At 48.1% G+C, this 12510-nt stretch overlaps 1 pseudogene; it reads right to left on the minus strand.

The window, feature by feature from the left end:
• Positions 1 to 4373: 4373 nt before the first annotated feature.
• The window catches only part of LOC144103291 (uncharacterized), a 39032-nt pseudogene continuing 30895 nt past the window's right edge, over positions 4374 to 12510 (minus strand).

A 12510-nucleotide genomic window follows, 5' to 3' on the forward strand; every position in this document is an offset into this window, starting at 1 on the left:
CACGACAGGTTGTGTCTTTGCCGAACTCTTTTCAACCTCTGCTTTTTCTTATCACTCCCTTTTCTCCCTCACCTTTATATCCCTTCATTCCTTTCCCCTAGTGCAGGGCAGCTAACTGGTTTCCTTATTTATTATTTTGTATGAGGCCTTAATTTAATGTATCCGTCTTTCACGGCTTACTTATTCTTCGTCGAATATATATTGCTGACTCTGGCGCATTTCAGGAGGGAGGGAATTTTTTATGGTGAGTTCGAACTTAAGAATCTCGCGCTCTTTTATGGGAGGTTTGGGGCCTCAGTGCCTGTCTTCAGAGATTCACGCGCACCTTAAGTCTGGCCTCGCTTGTAGCTGTTGTCGCAAGCCATTATGAGATCGCCAGCACATCCTCGTTTTTCACCCGTTCCTGTCTTACAGATATGCACTCGTTCATGCACCGACTACTACACTAGAGTTTCTACGGTACATTTGGTACTCTATCCAAGGGGCGTCAGATTGTAGCAGCAGCAGCGGCCTTACGCAGCAGGAGCAGCACCAGTCGTCGAAGATGATGACGCTGAAGTGCTTTAGAATTGAGCTCACTCCTCGTGCCGGCGTCACGTGCCGTTTCGGCTCCCCGCCATCAGACGTTCTAGCCTTTCAGCCAGTAAATCATACATTTCCTTCACCGTGCCGACCTCATACTGATCGGCGGGACAAACTGGTGACTCCGGACGTCCGCTCGAACACACGACCCCACCATGGCCAACGGCGACGACAACGCCTCCGCCATGCCCGCTGACTGACCTTCCACTGCAGTCTGTGCGCTGTCCTTTTGCCTTCCCCAGTTCTCGCCGGCCAATCCTCAAGTCTGGCTCGCTCAAGTCAACAGCCAGCATCACCACCCAGGCGCAGAAGTTTCGTCACGTCGTTGCGTCGCTACCACCTGAGATTGCCGCCGAAGTCCGCGACCTCCTCATAATTCCGCCCGCCTCGGCCCAGTTTGACTCGTTGGCTGCTGAGATCATCAAGCGAACAGCCGTCTCGGAACATCGCCGCCTGCAGCAGCTCATCTCCTCCGAAGAACTGGGAGACCGCAAACCAACACAGTTGCTGCAGCGGCTTCACCAGCTCTTGGGCGACTAGGCTGCCACCTTCGACCAAGCCTTCCTGCGCGAGTTTTTCCTTCAGCGCTTGCCGGCGTCGGTCAGCCTGGTGCTTGTGCCCGCCCAGGGGTTATCTTTGGAGAAGCTCGCCGAGCTAGCGGATTCCGTCATGGACGTTTCCAACTCCACAATTTCTCTCGGCGCAGTATCCCAGCCTCCCACCGCGCCATCAATTCTTTCCTCCCGCGTGGACCTTCAGAGCCTCCGTGACGACTTCCACGCCCAGATCACACGTCTCTCTGACCAATTCGCCGCACTGTCGGCCTTCCACTTTCTTTCATCTTCCCGTCCTCAAGCCTCACCTTGCCGACGTAGTGCTACCCAACCTCTTTAAACCAGCGAGTGCTGGTATCACCGCACCTTTGGTGAAGCAGAGCGTTGGTGTACCTCTCCCTGTCGCTTCCAGGGAAACTTCCCATGACACCACTAGAAGCGGCAAGTGGTGTCACCCCGGAGAACAGCGGCTTATTCTTCATTCGCGACCATATCTCGGGCCTCCGTTTTCACGTCGACAACGGAGCAGAGGTGAGTGTCCTCCCCTGCAGCATTACATCCTCACTTTCTTACCGCACTGACCCATCTGTACAAGCCGCAAACCTCACCCCCATCGCTACGTACGGCAACATTCTCTCGAACTCAATTTGGGCCTCCGACGTGTATTCCGATGGGTTTTCGTCGTCGCGGACATACGTTACTCAACTTCGGAGCTGATTTCCTGCGCCACTAAAATCTGCTGGTCAACATGCACAGGAAGTGTCTCGTAGACGCCACGACAAAACTGTCTGTTCAGGACCTCCGTCTTCGAGAACCGCTTGCCAGTATACCCAGCCCACACCAGTTGGCCTACGAGATCCTCCTGGATGAATACCCTTTTATGCTCCGTCCTTCCAACTTCTTACTGCCCGTCAAACACCAGGTCATGCATCACATTGTGACCACTGGCCCGCCCACGCACGCTGGAGCCCGTCGCCTTGCTCCAGACCGTTAGAGATCGCCCGCAACGAGTTCGAACACATGCTGGAGCTCGCATTATCCGACTTTCTTCTAGCCCATGGGCGTCCCCTCTACACATTGTACCGATAAAATCCCCAGGGGACTTGCGTTCCTGTGCTGATTACCGCGCCGTCAACAACGCTACGGTTCCGGCCCGTTATCCCCTACCTCACATCGTGAACTTTACCGCCGCTCTGCAAGGCGCTACAACTTTACCTAAAATCGATCTCGTCAAGGCATACCATCAGATTCCTATAGAACCATCCCATTCACCCAAACTGCAATCATCACATCAATCGGCCTGTTCGAATACCTCCGCAAGCCATTCGGCCTCCGTAAATCTGGCCAGACATTTCAACGCTTCGTGGATACAGAAACAAGGCGTCGACCTTTCTGCATGGCCTACATTGATGACCTCCTCGTATTCAGCCACTATACGGAGGAGCACTTGCAACACCTCCGGCACCTTTTTCAACGTCTCTCTGATTACGGCCTGATCATCAACAGAGCAAAATGTGAATTCGGCAAGTCTGAGCTCGACTTCCTTGGCCACCGTGTCAACAGCTCCGGATTCCGGCCTCTCCCATCAGGAGTCCGGGCCATTCAAAACTTTCCTCAGCCTGCCTCAATCGTCAAGCTCCGTGAATTTCTCGGCATTATCAATTTTTATCGCCGTTTCATCCCTCACTGTGCTGCGCTCCTCAAACCACTGACGGACATGCTTCAAGGCGAGAAAACAAACTGCGCACAACTGACTTGGTCTTCAGCTGCTCTGGATTCTGTCTAGGCCACCAAAGCGAAGCTATCCGACCTGACTCTCCTTCCTGATCCGCGCCCTTACACACCCCTAAGCCTCATGACCGGCACCTCCGACTCCAGCGTTAGAGCCGTGGTCCACCAGCTCGTGGATGGTTCTTGGAGCCCTCTATCTTTTTCTCTCGCAAGCTTTCCGTTGCCGAAAGCTGCTACAGTACTTTCGACCATGAGCTTCCCATGTACATGTCCGTGTGGCATTTCAAGCACCCCCTTGAAGGTCGGTAATGCCACATCGTCACCGATCACAATCCACTTACTTTTGCCATGAAATCGGGGAGCGGTAAATTTTCGCCCCGTAAAATTCGTCAGCTTTAGCACGTGGCAGAATTGACGACCGACATCAGACAGGCGCAAGGTCTTGACAATGCTCCGGCTGATGCTCTGTCGCAAGTTACTGCTTCCCGCTCCTCTGCTGCTCCACCACTGAACCTCAACTTTGCTGCGCTCGCAAAAACGCAGCAACTTGACTTGGAAGTTATGGGCCTTTGCAAGAACCCTTGTTCACTGGTTCTCCGTGAAATTTTCCTCCCTTCGTGCCTCGTCTCAATCATCTGCGACACTGCGGCCGGCACTCCGCACCCTTTGGTCCCCTCTGCGTTTCGTCGTCTTGTATTCGATGCCCTGCACGACCTGTCCCATCCCGGAATATGCGCCGCGCACCATCTTCTCACAAAACGTTACGTCTGGCCCGGCATCAACAAGGACGTGCGCGCCTGGGCCCGTGTCTGCCTGGCTTGCCAGCAGTCTAAAACTAAGCGACACATGATCTCTCCCTTCGGCTGGTTCCGTCCGCCGTCAGCCCGTTTTGACAACATCTACACCGATACCCTGGGTCCCTGGCCACCTTCCGCAGGACAATCATACCTTCTTACTTGCATCGATCGGTTCACTCGCTGGCCCGAAGCGTTGCTTCTGCCTGACGCCACCAGTGACACCATCGCCAGAACCTTCGTCGCCGGCTGGGTCTCCCGGGAGCTTTCTTTTTAAGGTTGTTCATGTGGGGCAGAAATATAAGTTTTTTGTAAAAAGTGCCGCCTATAAACTTTTGTGGCTGTTTAACTGGTAGTGCGGTTTGGTTCACGTGTTTATCAGGAATAACCTGCAGGAATGGTCGCAATATGAACAGAACAGCAGTGTTTTTTAGGAAAAAACTTGACTTCATTTTTCTCTGCACAGGCAGCCAGTTTATATAGTGTGATTTGCATTTGACCCTCATAGGTAGATATTTTGGAACAAAAGTGCTTGCTAATTGTAGGTCATATACATAATCAGAATACATTTTGGGCTTACCGGTTATTTTAGCTATATAATTTATTTTACAATGAAGAGTGCCGTGCTTAGAACACGTCCCTATGATACACCATTTTCTTGGATGAAAATCATAAAAAATACTGCTTCTATAGGCGCACTCGAAATGTGCGGCTAGCCAAGAAGTCGTTCAAGCCGTTCAACATCCTGCCGCGAATACTTAGGTCTGCTGGTCACGAACATGCTCGTAGTATCATAGGCCTTCTCCAGGCCGAAGTAGACCCCGATAGAGTGCTGCTTGTGGATGAAGACCTCGTGGACGATGTTTTCTAGGTGGGCAAGGTGATCACTGATTGAACATGCGCTTCTAAATCCACACTGATGCATGTCTAAAGGTTGCCGGTATTCAAGCACGGAAGTTAGTCTGATGTTTCCAGCACTTTGAAATAATTTTGCAATACAGCCAGTGAGGGCTCTAGGTCTCTAACAGCTAGGAACAGTTGGTCATTTTGCGGCCTTCAGATAAGGTACTACGACTGCTTTTTCCCACGCTCCGAGTATTATCCTTGTTGCCCAAATTTGAACACAGCCTAAATGGCAACTTCGGAGAGATGGGAAAATATAGCGTAATGCAGATTGTCTGGGACTGGTGCTGTCCTTTTGCCGGAGGATAATGTTTTACTTATTTCCTGCAGGGTAATCAGCTCACTGCAGTCCTTTTCCGTACCTGCTCCAGAAGGAAGGTTTTGGGCTTCTGCTGTTACTTTGTGCTTTTGGAATGTGTTTATTTAGTAGTACGAACTTGAGATTTCAGCAAAACGCTCAGCCAATATATTGGCCTGTTTTTCTAGTGATGTTTATATATCTGGTGTTAACAACCAAAATGTGAAAGGGATATGGCCGCCAGGAATTTTACAGCCTTATTGCCGTATTTCCTTCGAAGCTACTGAACTGTCTATAAAGGACATATATTTCTGCCAGAAAGTTTATTCTGCATTTCCTCGAATGTATAGCGCCTTCGACGACCAATTAAAGACAAGTTCTTAAAGATAAGGCCTTAAATGAGCCTCTTGGAGCTTCCTCAAAGATAAAAGTTCTCTGCGGTGGGATAGCGATGGAGAGAGCGCGCATACTCTGTCTTGCCTTTTTTTTAAATCTGCAATTTTTGTACACCATAATTTGTGTTGCTGGTGCACGGACTCCTGGTTTTAGGTGTGCGGGCACTTCGCATGTAAAGGGGTGGTCAAAAGTTTACACGCCGCTCAGACCGAGCGTCTGCTCAGGAGCGTCTGCTCTACGCTGTAGCGGCGCTGCCATTGCCTGCGGGCCTGGGTGCGCGCCGGCTTCGAGAGTGTACTCTGAGAGAGCGTGAGACCGTCTCTCTTTTTTGCCCCCCTTGATAACAAAGCCGCATAAAAGCTAGTGCGGCGTGCGCCTTAAATGTGGGACACGGAACTGTGCTTCGATTGAGCGTGCGGCTTAGCAGACAGTTTCCTAGAAAGTAACGCAGAATGCTGGCGGGCATACTTCGTTAGACTCCGTGTGCTTCTCCACGTTTTCCTGCTTCCTGGCGCACGAAATCATGCGTTTGCGTTCACATAAGCTGGTTTGCGGCTCTGTGAGCCATCTTGTTGATTTCTCACATGCCATATTCTTACACCTTTGTTTTCTTTTCTGGAAATTCGCTACATACAAGCGTGGTGAGAGCATGGAGTCCGGAATGTTTGCTTATGATACCAAGGAATTCCCGCTTGCTGCCATATTTCCAGCGCTTTGTCCTGAACCATATGTTAATTAGTGAGTTTAATTAGATCCTCTGTGCAAGCAACGCAGCTGAAGACGCCGCATGCTGATGCCACTGTAGAACAAGATGTGCACGCTCGATCTATCAACGCTCCTTTTTCGACGTCCATGCTGGTCTCTCTGTGCTAACGAGACGGGAAAAAGGACTCATTCAACATGTCAAAAAATAGATGCTAATCGTGTACGCGGCTCACCACGCACGTCATATGGCAGTGAAGGTGTTGACACTACGCGTGATGTTCTTGCAACTGTTCTCCCGCTTTGCGGGCTTGTCGTGTGATGTCAACATTGATTCTTCATCGGAGAGGAGGAAAAATGTGGCCTGTGAGCACCTTCCTTTGCCTGGATGCCTTTGCTTTTGGTGACGCGGTAGCGCTGCCGCGCTATCGGCGCTTGCGGTGTTGCAGCCCTTGCCGTACGCCGAGTGCAGCCGGGCAGCGGGCAGGAAGGAACTGAACCTGACTTAAATGCCGGGCACGATAACAACAGCAACATTTATTTCAGGCTAGCAGCATATCTATATAGAAAGCACTGATGTGACAAGTTACATCACGGACAGACAACGTTTCAGACATCAGGGCGAAAGCGCCCGATAACGCAGACACATGACACACGGCACAGGCGCTATCAGCACATGTCCCCTTTTTCTGAAAAGATACACCGGCATTTGGAACAAAACTTGGCACTGCAGCCAACAAAAGATGAACACTTTTAATCCAAGCAACCAATGCCCAAAACAAAATAACAGTCAGTTACTGAACCCTTATCGATCTGGCGGTCGGACATGATGGCCAAATTACGTTCTATATCCAGCAGGGTCAGTTCAGAACAAGGGAGTACTAGATGAATCGACAGGTGCCTTGTTAGTAGATGGACTAGTTTCCCGTTCCATTTCTACCGAACTAACATATGCCTGCGGAAACTCATAGCTACCTCCTTCCTCGCTGTCATTCTGCTGGGAAACAAAGCGAACCAAGAATTTCCTGTTTCGTTCTAGAACTACGAAAGTAGAAGTTCTAACTACATACGACCGCGGAAGCTGTGCAAGACGCAAGACTCGCGCTTTCACTTTGCAGTCTGTCACCCATACTTCCGCTCCTGGTTGAGGACTGGCAGCTGAAGAGCCCTATGACGACTATTGAAGTACTTACGCTGCCGCTGTCGGATGGTTACATTGCGACCTCTGAACTTTTTCAGGCTCACCTTCTAGGTCAGAAGGCTCTTGCGAGGGACAGGAACTGTTGTGCGTAGCCGCCTGCCCATCAGAAGATCTGCAGGGCTTTTTTCGAAGTGGCCCTGGGGTGTCTCTGTACGCTACCAGCGAAAAATTGGGGTCTTTAGCTCTTATAATGAGGCGTTTAATTGTTTAGACCACCCTTTCTACTTCCCGATATGAATGGTGGTATCTGGGGCTCGTCGTCACAGTGCGAAAGCCATAGTCGCGGGCAAACGAATGAAATTCCTGAGATACAAATTGTGTTCTATTATCCGACATGACAGTCTCTGGTATGCCATGTCCTCAATAGAAAAAATTGAGATGCATAAAGACAGTGGCACTTTTTGTCGAAAACAGCAAGGCTATCTCTGGGTATCTAGAAAAATAATCTACGACCACAAAATACGACTTTCCCTCAATATGGCAGCGATCAACGCCTAGTTTTTGCCAAGGGCGCTGTGGAGCGGTTGTGAGAATTATTTTTTCCGACTTTTGTTCCATGTTCTTCGCGCACACTGAGCAATCGGTCACCAATGCTCTAAGCTGGCAACTCAACCGAGGCCACTATACGGACTCTCTGGCTCGAGCTCTGCATTTTTCAATTACTTAGTGACTCTCGTGCAAGCGCATCAAGGCCTCTGTGCGTAATTTATGTGGGATCACCAGCCGAACACCTTTGAGTAGCAAGCCTTCAGCGACTGTCAGCGTTGCTCTTTCCTGCCAGTATGGACGCAAGACCATCGACAGAGATGACAACATTGGCCAGCCTTCCCTGCTGAATTTCACGAGAGCTTGACAGACTTCATCGGCTGCTTGTTCAGCTTTGACTCGCTCAAAAGGGCTAGCCTCGACGGCATTTGTCAAACAGCCAGAAACGAACGTTGCGACTTGGCCAACATTCAGCGCATGAACATCAATGTTTTCTCTGAATCGGGGCTCCATACTACAAATCTGCTGTAACGATGCTCTTATCCCGGACATGCACAACCGCAAAGCTGAACCCCATGAGCCTCATGCGAAAGCGCAGACTACGAGGTGGCCAAACATCTAAAGGTGCCCCAGTAGCGCAAATGGGGCTCTGAGTTGTGGGCTTTTGTGGGCCCGGCACGGGCTGCCCATAGGGGCCTGGCGTGGAATATGTGCGGGATTTGCAACTCGGCATCGGCGGGGACCCTCAAGGGCAGACCAGTGAGCTTACTGCATAGGCCCACAAAGCTCCGCGCTGGATCCACTTGGGCTGGCCCGTAACGGGCCCCCGTGGGCTAGCCCGTTCCGGGCCCCTTTGGCTAGCCCGTTCTGGGCCCCTTTGGGCTAGCCCGTACTAGGCGTCAGTGTGCTAGCACGTTCTGGCCCCAGTGGGCTTCTTAGGTGACACTTGAGGAAAGTCAACATAGATAACCCGTATAGAACCCATAGCTGTATGCCTTTGGGCCCACCGACCCAATTAGACTTAAGGCCCACCTTGCCAACCCAGAGAGGCTTTCTTCACTTCATCAGTATTTTTCTGTACATGTTACTACTGAAATTACATTCCACATAGCTGACATTACAATGCAAGTAAGAATGCTTCTTATTTATTTATTTGTTTTTGCAAGACCTTTTGGGCATTCTTGTTTACAAAGCAAAATTTACTGGGATAAAGGGTCCACCACCCTTCATCCGAGCTTTCCAACCGCCATCCCGGTCTCTCGCCCTCCGCAGGAACGCAGCCACTCTGTTGTTGATGCCTTCCATGGTGGCTGCTGGGATTCTGCGCTGCACAGCAGATGTAGAAGTGAACAAATAAACACACGTATCAAATAGATATTCAGTATGGTGGATAAAAATCACTTTGCACAGTATTAGAGTCACATCTTCCAGGAAATGCTTCATAACCATATGCAATGCTACAACGCGCAATGCTTGAAATATCATCAAATTTATTTTGCTATTAATATCCGCAACCATAATAACCATAAATATCCATAATAAGAATAACCGGAAGGTGCATGAGCAATTAAAGGACTATAGACACCTAAATTTATTGCCTGTTTTCTTTTGTCAAACGATGCGTTAGATAATAAAATACATGAATTACCAGGTGGTGTTTGTCTATTACGCGCTAAAAAATTTATAATTGAATTTCTTCTCTCAATGCTGTTTTGGTTTCATAGACCGAACGCCGACTGTCGTCAAGTTCATGTTTTGGTCACAAGATGCGACTATAAAAACTAATACAATCGCTGATATGCAGCTTTAATTCACTACATTTATTCCAGCCTCTCCAAGACCTGGAATGACAAAAAATGACCTGCCAGCAATAGTATAACCAATTTTTACGCCTCACGTGACTTCAACACCAACTACACGCCCCAGTCATCGTTCGACAGATGAAACCGAAACAGCGTGACGAAGAAAGTAAATTGTAGAAAAACTGCAGATTGCGCTAGTTGGTGTTGATGCATAGTGGTGGTTCAAAAGCGCAAATGCACACGGACCAAGTAAAGACGAGACACACCAACCAGCGCTGAACTTACAACAAATTTTTATTAGGAAGAAGCACGTCATATATATATGTACACACGAAAAAACAGCGCACATGCACAGTGTCAACAAGACTCCTAGTGCTAGTGCAAGAATAAAAACCACTTTAAAAGGAGGTGCGTATCTGCAGAACCGCTACGCACTATGTAGCATATTGATTTGTCGAAGCGATAATGTAAGAGATGGCGTGCTCACGCACCCATTACTTTTTCTCATAATATGAAACGCCTCAGCTACTTCTCTATTGCGCTGGTGAGATTGAGCGAACAAGACATCAGTATCATAAAAAACGGCGTACATTTTCCTGTGAAAAAATGCTTAGCTAGGTTAGTTTCTCTCTTAAAAATGAGCGCGCTCCATGAGCCGCACGTTAACGCAGCGGTCAGTCTGGCCTATGTAGGTAAGGCCACAGGACAGGCGCATTTGATACACTACGCCAGTCTTACAGGGAACATATCTATTTTCATGATTTATGTTGCAAGCATTTCTTCTGCACACTTCATGCCTTCATTGAACCGCCGCCCCCACTCTTTCTAACTTGTTAGGTGCAGAGAACAGAACCTTTACCCTATGCTTGCTCCACACTCTTTTAATCCGGTGAGACAGCGTGTGGACATATGACATAATCACTACCTTTCTCCTCCTTTCTTCCGAACCCTTTTCAAGCCCCATGGTACCTGCAGACGATTTCAGCGCATGGAAGACTGTCTGTACTCGAAACGAGAACTGATTCCAGGAAACCAGCTTCCCTACATCTGTCTGCCTGGCCTAAGAGACTGGGAATCATTTTATGATAACAAGATTTCTTTACTGCTATGCCTAAGCATCCAGTAACGATGCCACTTTTTACAAGCATTGAATGAATGGACCTGTAATTAAAAAGGGGCTTTTCACTCCTAGGAGAATACTGCCAAAGACATGGTTGGGTTCAAAAGACAATTTTAAATAAAAAAAATTGCAAGACTGTTTGTTGAGGGACTTCACGTGTGAACCTCACCCCCGACCCATTACGTGCAAAAATGTTAAAACATTTGACAAAACTCGGGTTTCACGGACCTAGCCAGCACCAGGTAATCGTCCACATAATAGAAAATGCGTATGCAATAACCGGCTAGATCTGTCTCAACTTTCATATCAACCCGGCTTAGATAAATTTTACTGAGAATGGGAGCTACCTTGGCACCTATGTACACATCCGATTTTTGCATATAAAGTCGCCCACGCCACTCAACAAACGTGTTAATCAGGGAGTAAGATAACAGTTCCAGAAAGAATCCTTTGTGATTCCACATTCATTTTGGAACACGCATTCATCGTTGTATCCGTAATACAATGCTGAACATACTGGATTAGTTCAAAGTGTGGAAGAGAATAAAACAAATCAACCACATCGACGCTAAAACCATCACATTATGCAAGGCTCTCATTTCGGGGGAAATCAGTTACTGCCTAAAAATAAGGTACGAGAAACGGATCCTTTACACGAAGTGACGACTAATGATTCCAAAGAAATGTAGTTACAAACAACGGCCAAGAATTGCGCTCAGAGACGCTTGCCCGGAAAGGAACGTTAGGCTTGTGCATCTTGACTGAGACGCTTTGAGTTCGGGCGTACTATCGTGAGAAAAATTAAGAGATCCCTGCGAGTGCACACCATATGGTGTAAAACGGCAAGCATTCCTGATGTCTAGAAAGGTGCACTAACATCCACCAATCTCGCTGCGCCGGCCTTGATGGCTCGAGCATTTCATCAGATGGCACCTGCACGCAGTTAGGCATAGTGTGGCAAACACTCGCAGTGTCAATTTTTCACATGATTGTACACTGGAGCATGCAAATAACCACATTATTTCTTTTCTTGCGGAAGATGAAGAGCAAGCACCTATTGTAAAGAAAGAAAAAATGCTCACATTTGCTCAAAAGCATACTTATCTTTCAATAAAACATTTTGCTGGGCGAGTTGGTTCATATTGCTCGAGGGGATGCTTGTAGCGCGACAAAAAACACAAGAGACAGAGACGAACGGGACAAGCGCCACTCTCAACTGGTTTTATTCAAAAACACGATCGCAACATTTATACATTTCCCCTTCTTCTTCAAGAACATAATCACCCGATCCCACATGCGAATGACACGCAAATATCACGCTTGAATCAAATCAGTTTATCTAAAAACCTGTACTCCTTGACGGTGTACTCCTTGACCTGTACTCCTTGACCTGTATCGGTGACGATGTTTTCTAAGGAGTACAGGTTTTTAGATAAACTGATTTGATTCAAGCGTGATATTTGCGTGTCATTCGCATGTGGGATCGGGTGATTATGTTCTTGAAGAAGAAGGGGAAATGTATAAATGTTGCGATCGTGTTTTTGAATAAAACCAGTTGAGAGTGGCGCTTGTCCCGTTCGTCTCTGTCTCTTGTGTTTTTTTGTCGCGCTACAAGCATCCCCTCGAGCATACTTATCTTCATTGATAAACAAAATTTGCAGTATAGTCAAGAATCAGGCCCCTAGCATTATAGCGTGCATCATTTCTGACAAAGTCGAATATGTTGCATTTCACTGAAAGCAGCTTGACTCCTGCTGTGTAGCCACAATGCCTGTAGAACAACAGAACAAAATCAAGGATTTGTGTAAAATATACTATATTAATCCCAGAGCAAAGACCCAACTAGCAAATACTGCTATTAAATTTGGCTCAATGGTGCAAACATGTAGTACACATTCAATACGACTAGCAATGCCTCTGTATCACTCATCTCCCCGAATA

This window comes from Amblyomma americanum, chromosome 9, assembly GCF_052857255.1.
Source record: "Amblyomma americanum isolate KBUSLIRL-KWMA chromosome 9, ASM5285725v1, whole genome shotgun sequence".
Taxonomy (NCBI): Eukaryota; Metazoa; Arthropoda; class Arachnida; order Ixodida; family Ixodidae; genus Amblyomma; species Amblyomma americanum.